Source organism: Fukomys damarensis, unplaced genomic scaffold (genome assembly GCF_012274545.1).
Source record: "Fukomys damarensis isolate Sample0158 unplaced genomic scaffold, DMR_v1.0_HiC HiC_scaffold_73844, whole genome shotgun sequence".
Classification (NCBI taxonomy): domain Eukaryota; kingdom Metazoa; phylum Chordata; class Mammalia; order Rodentia; family Bathyergidae; genus Fukomys; species Fukomys damarensis.
In genome coordinates, this window is record NW_022974756.1 from 1 (window position 1) to 6,364 (window position 6,364).

General features: G+C 39.4%; 1 long non-coding RNA gene across 1 annotated transcript; it reads right to left on the reverse strand.

Moving 5' to 3' along the window:
- Positions 1 to 1,350: 1,350 nt before the first annotated feature.
- Positions 1,351 to 6,354, reverse strand: LOC104875591. The gene is made up of 3 exons (XR_784111.3): positions 6,257 to 6,354; positions 4,260 to 4,396; positions 1,351 to 1,615 (listed from the first exon to the last, which is right to left on the reverse strand). It is a non-coding gene; the product is annotated as an uncharacterized LOC104875591 (long non-coding RNA).
- Between the last annotated feature and the right edge of the window lie 10 nt (positions 6,355 to 6,364).

Here is a 6,364-nt window from a genome sequence, read left to right on the forward strand (position 1 = left end):
AAAAAAAAAAAGAATGAGAACTAGGGCCAGGGATTTAGCTCAGTGCTGCCGCCACCTGCCTTGCAAGCATAAGGACTCGAATTCCATCGCTGGTACCAAAAAAAAAAGGAAATAGTTTTGTTTGTTATCCTAATTTGACATTCAAAGGAGAGACATTTTAAACTAGTGTTAGAAGGAAGAAGTTTTGGCATCTTTGACTTTTAAAAAAGATCATGATTAAAATCATGATTTGAGGGCTGGGGACTTAGCTCAGTGATTCTGCCTACCTTGCAAGTGCAAGGTCCCAAGTTCAATCTCCAGTACCAAAAAAAAAAAAAAAATCATGATTTGAGGCTGGGTATGGTGGTACACACCTATAATCCCAGCACTGGAAAGGCTGAGGCAGGAGGACGACCTTTGAATTCGAGGTGAGTTCAAGGCCAGGCTGAACTACACAGCGAAACCCTGTCTCAAAATAACAAAAAACAAACCAAAAAAAATCATCATTTGTTATCTGCTAAAGTTAATGAGACAAAACAAAATTAAAACAGCATTTAAAAGGATTTTTAAAATTATTTATTTACTTATTTTTTGATACTGGGGATCAAACGCAGGACCTTGTGCTTTCGAGGCAGCTGCGGTAGAACCATTGAGCTAATACCCTGGCCCCAAAGGAATTTTTTTTTAATGGAAATAAGTCATGTATTCATTTATTTATTAAACAACACCCCACTCCCATTTGCCCCATACAGCTGATCAAAGAAGTGGCCACTGAGTTACAACCCCAGTGCTGCCCCCTTTTTTTCATTTTTTATTGGGAGACAGGGTCTCACTAAATTGCCCAGGCTGGATTCAAAGTTGCAATCCTCCTGCCTCAGGTTCTCTAGTAGCTAGGATTACAGGTGGGCACCACCTTGTCTAGTTTACTCATCAAAATGTGAGTGCAAATTATATCTGTCCTGAGCCGGGTGTGGTGGTGCACACCTGTAATCCCACAGGAGACTGAGGCAGGAGGATCACTTGGAGTTGGAGACCAGCCTGGGCTACACAGTGAGTTCCAGAGCAGTCTGAACTACATAGAGAGACCCTGTCTCAAAAAACAAAAACAAAAACAAAAAAATTATATTTGTCCTTAAATTTGACTCCAGAAAATGTTTCCTCTCAGAAAATGTAACTTAAACCAGATGAGGTGGTGCACATCTGTAATCCCAGGACTCGGGAGGCTGAGCAGGAGGACCACTGCAAGTTCGAGACTAGTCTGGGCTACATAGTGAGTTCCCAGGGCAATCTGAACTACACAGTGAGACCCTGTCTCAAAAAGAAAACAAAAAACTCTAATTAAGAAAAACTGTAATGCCATACTCACCAAGATAATAGATCCTGTCTGAATGAGGCCCATCTGGATCATTCCTCTTCACAAACATAAAATCATGCGGTGCCTTGGCCATCATGTAGCCATGGTATTTTCTGGTATCGGCAAGCAACTTTTTAAGCTGACTCCAAGAATATCGCTCAACATAAAATGGCTCCAATTTGGGCCGATCCTGTGATTCAATATTCTCCTCACACTCTGCAGTTTCAAATATTTCAACACCCAGCTGCTCTGTCTCCATTGCTGCTGCCATGTTGCATTTTCCTAAAAAACAAGGCACATGAAGCTGCTCAGAGAGCTGCCTCCCAGCGTCAGAGGTTAGACTGATGGGCCAAAAAACAGAACAAAACAAAACCAAGAAAAATTCTTTCCAGCACAGCTTCAATGAGACTAGTAAGAAAGCAACCAACTCCCCCTTCTCTGTGCTGTTTAAAAATGACATTTCAGGGTTGGGGATTTAGCTCGCAAGCACAATGTCCCAAGTTCAATTCCCGGTACAAAAAAATGACATTTTAGGCCAGGCATGGTTGTACACCGCTGTAATCAGCTCTTGGGAGGCTGAGGCAGGAGGACTGCCATGAATTCAAAGCAAGACTAGACTACATAGTGAGTTCAAAGTCAGCCCAAACTACATAGCGAGACCATCTCAAAAATTAATTAATTAATTAATTAATTAAAATGACTTAAAAAAACTGAGGCCATTAAAAAAAATTGTTAAAGAAAAAAAAAATCATTGCTGAATATTTATGTAACACTAGAAAAAAAAATTGGGCTGGGGATTTAGCTCAGTGGTGCTGTCACCCACCTTGCAAGCATAATGACCTAAGTTCGACTTCCGGTACCAAAAAAAAAAAAAAAAAAAAAAAAAAAAAAAAAAAAAAAAAAAAAAATGAGGTCATGTCAATTTCACAGTGACTAGAAATCCTTTTGGGGATTTTTACAAAAGGCTCTCCTTAAGTATCTCCTGCCAACATTCTTTCTTCTTTCTCACACTGGAAGGAAATGGGCTGTGTGCCAGCTGGCTGCTGTGCTTCAGCCTACAGTGCCTCAGCAGTGCAGCTCAAGTGCCGGTGGAGTTAAGTGTTGTTGCATTTAGGAAAGTAGCACCTTTGACAAATGTGATTTCACTAGCTAAGAGGAATGATCACAACCAATTAGAACAGTAATAACATTATCACAATCCATGGACTTGTAATAACCTTCCTAGGGCACTTACCCTGGTAATAGTTTCCTCTTAAAGGTAACTCCAAACAATGAAACACTTACCTGGCTGATAGATGAGTCTTCCTCTGACTAGATATAATTATCATGTAACACTCCTAGTGACTCAGTATTTAAGGAAACTTACTTGACTCTTATTGCTCATTATATAACTTACACTGTTTCAATAGAAAAGATACTAAGTGGCTTTACTTAGTTGAAGTAGTTGATGAAGTATTTAATGTTTGTATCAACAATATTTTGATAAAAGTTTGAACCCAAGTTACCAGTTCAATCCCCAAAGTATTACTACCTCATGTACTGTGTATTTTACAAATCTAGACGATGTATTTTCCTTTATCTTTTCCAAAATTTAAATATAACAAAAAAAGTGGTCATAAAATGTGAGATTCTGACATGTTATTCATGACACTAGCAAAAGGCAGCAACATAAAAATACTGAAACAAACTGCTCTTTTTCAACTAACTGGTGTAAAAAATAAGTGTAAACTTGGAGAGAAGCTAAACTGCACTTCTGTAACCAAATTTTACATAATTACTAACAGCTTCTAGAACAGAAATTGATATATGGCTGTATACTTAAGATGAGGTCTTTTCTTAAAGCTCTATTTCTCAGGTTAATATGAACTAAGAAGTAACTTTCAGACAGGATTAGCTTGTGTGGGCTGTGAATGAACCCATCAGGCATCACACATTACTGGCATGCAGAGATTGAAGTGTGTGCCCACAGCATAACTTTTCTTGCTACAGTGAACTATACTACCATTTCCAATGTAACAGCTGCAAAGGCAGCTAGAAAATTCACTGGTTACATTACATATACCTGCAATATCATCACTGCTGGATATTTATCTTCCACATTAGAATCCACAATCGCTCAGTAGAGAATTAAGTTGCCCACCTAGTATGCAGGACACCGCTGACAAAGTGGCAGTTTGAGACACTGATGTTGCTCACCCAAGAGCTAGAGGAAATCAACTTTCTACCAAACATGTCAACGAACCCAGCTTTCTATCTAATGAAATGAGGGGCAAGTAAAAGAAGAATCTACACATATTAGGCTCATTTCCCTTTGGTGAATTTAGAACCTCTTTTTTAAGGTAAGTGAATCCAGGGCCAGGTATTTAGCTCAGTAGTTCTTCTGCCTGCCTCAAACCCACATGCAAGGTCCCTAGTTTGATCCTGGGTACCAAAAAAAAAAAAAAAAAAAAAAAAAAAAAAAAAAAAAAAAAAAAAAAAAAAAAAAAAAAAAAAAAAAAAAAAAAAAAAAAAAAAAAAAAAAAAAAAAAAAAAAAAAAGAGTTGAAAGACTTCCTACACTCCTATGCCTTACTGCCATTCTTCATGAGTTAACTATGTAAAAGTTGCATTAGTTTATATAAAGTAAAATTATACAGTATTCCAGAAGTGCACTAGGTCCCTGGACTGTTTCTCTCTGCACACGCACACACACTGTCTACCACTCTGTACATCTACTCAGTTTATTCTGACTTTCCTAGGCAGAGGTGCTACGACGTGACTTTCTCAAGTGTACACCTGAATTATCTTCCAGAATTTGCACACACCTTATATACAAATACTCAAAATATATGGCCTGAATTTTCTAAGGTCAGCATACATTGTCAATATAGTACATGGATTTCACAGCCCCAGCTACCTCTTCATTTATGCACCTTCCCAATGCCTACCTGATTGTATTTTCATCTGTTCAGATCTCTTCCACACTCAAAGAGATCATTTTCAAGCGACCCAACTTCAAGTATGGATCCTTCTGATCATCCTGCTCTCTTCTCACAGGAATCTCTCCTTTTCTCACCATCCAATCCTGTTCACCAGGATAACAAAGTAAGATGTAAGACTGCTGCCCAATATTACAGTAAAATGGACCATACATAGTCAAAAAAGATTACACCTAAGAAGTCCCAAAACATACTTATATCTGATATGGAATTCTTTCTGATATAGAATTCTATATGACACCTAAATTACTTTGTCTTTAACTTGCATTATCAAAATCCTAAAAGTTTTTCAAGAGATGTAGAGCCCAATCTACTCAATACCCTAACCATAGATAAGTCTTTTAAGTCTAGACATACATTAAGAGGAAAATTATGAAAGGGCTTGATTTAAAAAGTAAACCAAGACGGTGCTGGTGGTAGTGCACACCTGTAATCCCAGCATAGGGAAGGTGAGGCAGGAGGATCACTGTGAGTTCATGGGCTACATAGTGAGTTCAAGGCCAGCCTGAAATATATAGTGAGATGTCTCTAAAAAATTTTAAAAGCCAGATAACCAGATGAAGTGGTGCATGCCTGTAAACAGCACTGCAAGGCTGAGAAAGGAGGATTCCAAATTTGAGCCACATCTGGGCAATTTAGTGGTTTAAGAAAATACTACTTCAAAATAATAATAAAAAAAGGCTAGAGATATACTTAGTACAAAGGCGCTGGGGTTCAATCTGCAGAACTGAAATAACATAAAAAACATACAGATAAAAAAGGATATATTACCACAAAATGAGGTTAATAAGTGTCTATAGCAAAGCCTCAAAAAAATGGTAGCTACAGTTTATTTCTGTGCATGCTCACATTCTTCTGTCTTTTATCATGTTATATCAAGTTGTTTACAGACAGAATCAACTCAGAATAAGAACGATAGGCCATCCTTGCAGTAAGGGCAAGAACTTGAATTTTAAAATTTAAGATGTTTTAAATAAAGAATGCTCTAAGGGGCCAGAGATTTAGCTTAGTGGTTCTGCTGCCTGCCTTGCAAGGCACAAGGTCCCGCGTTCAATCTGGGGTACCAAAAAAAAAAAAAAAAAAAAAAGAATGCTAGAATGTTCTAGCCAGATATGGTGGCACATGCCTGTAATCCTAGCACTCAGGCAGCTGAAGCAGGAGAATTACCAAGTTTGAGGCTAGCCAGGGCTACACAGCAAGACCCTATCTCCAAAAAAAAACAAAAAGTTCTATTCATTTATTCACTTCAAGAGCATCTCTCTTCCCTTTTCTCTTGCTTTTTCTTTATGAGAATAATTGAAGTAATTTCTATTTTAGGAAAATCTTTCATCACACCTATTACTTTGCTATCAGCCTCACTACTGGATTCCCATAGCTCAAGTGATGGAGATGTTCTGGGAAAAGTTGCAAGGAGAGGGAAACTGGTGAGATTGTATTGGAAAAAATCGAAGAGGTCACGACACCATCCCTTGGCACTAAGCCTCTCAGACAAAAGCACCTCGGGTTATAAAGTAGCTCCAATACTCTTGGGTTTGAACCTATCCCAACAACATTCCATAATTTTTAATTCAAGAACACTTAAACATCCCACGCCTCACTGAAGCCTAGCATTCCACGCTTCAGGGTCCACATCTGGTTAAGAAATTCATTTTATCAGAGTGGGGTGAAGATCTTGTGCCGAGTGTGGAGGCGCAAGGCTGTAATCCCAGTATTTGGGAGGCTGGGTCAGGAGCATTGTCCCGGGCTCAAGGCCAGCCTGAACTACACAAGGTGATCCTGCCTTTAAAAAGGGGATGGGGGAACGATCTTAAAAACTGTGAATGAGGGAGAGGTCAGCTGAGGATGTTGAGAAGGGGCTGGAGGGACACCGAGTCTAAGGGAAGAAAGCGCTTGGGGAGGTTGGACAGGAAAGTGTCCTGCAGCGGGCAGTGACAGGAGGGAATCACCTAGAGTAAATCAGTGGGAGAAGAGAACATCAGCCCGGATAGCAGGAAATCCGGGTGCTAATCCCCGCTGCGGCGGCCGCCCCACCCAGCGAGGGTCGGGCCTCGCGG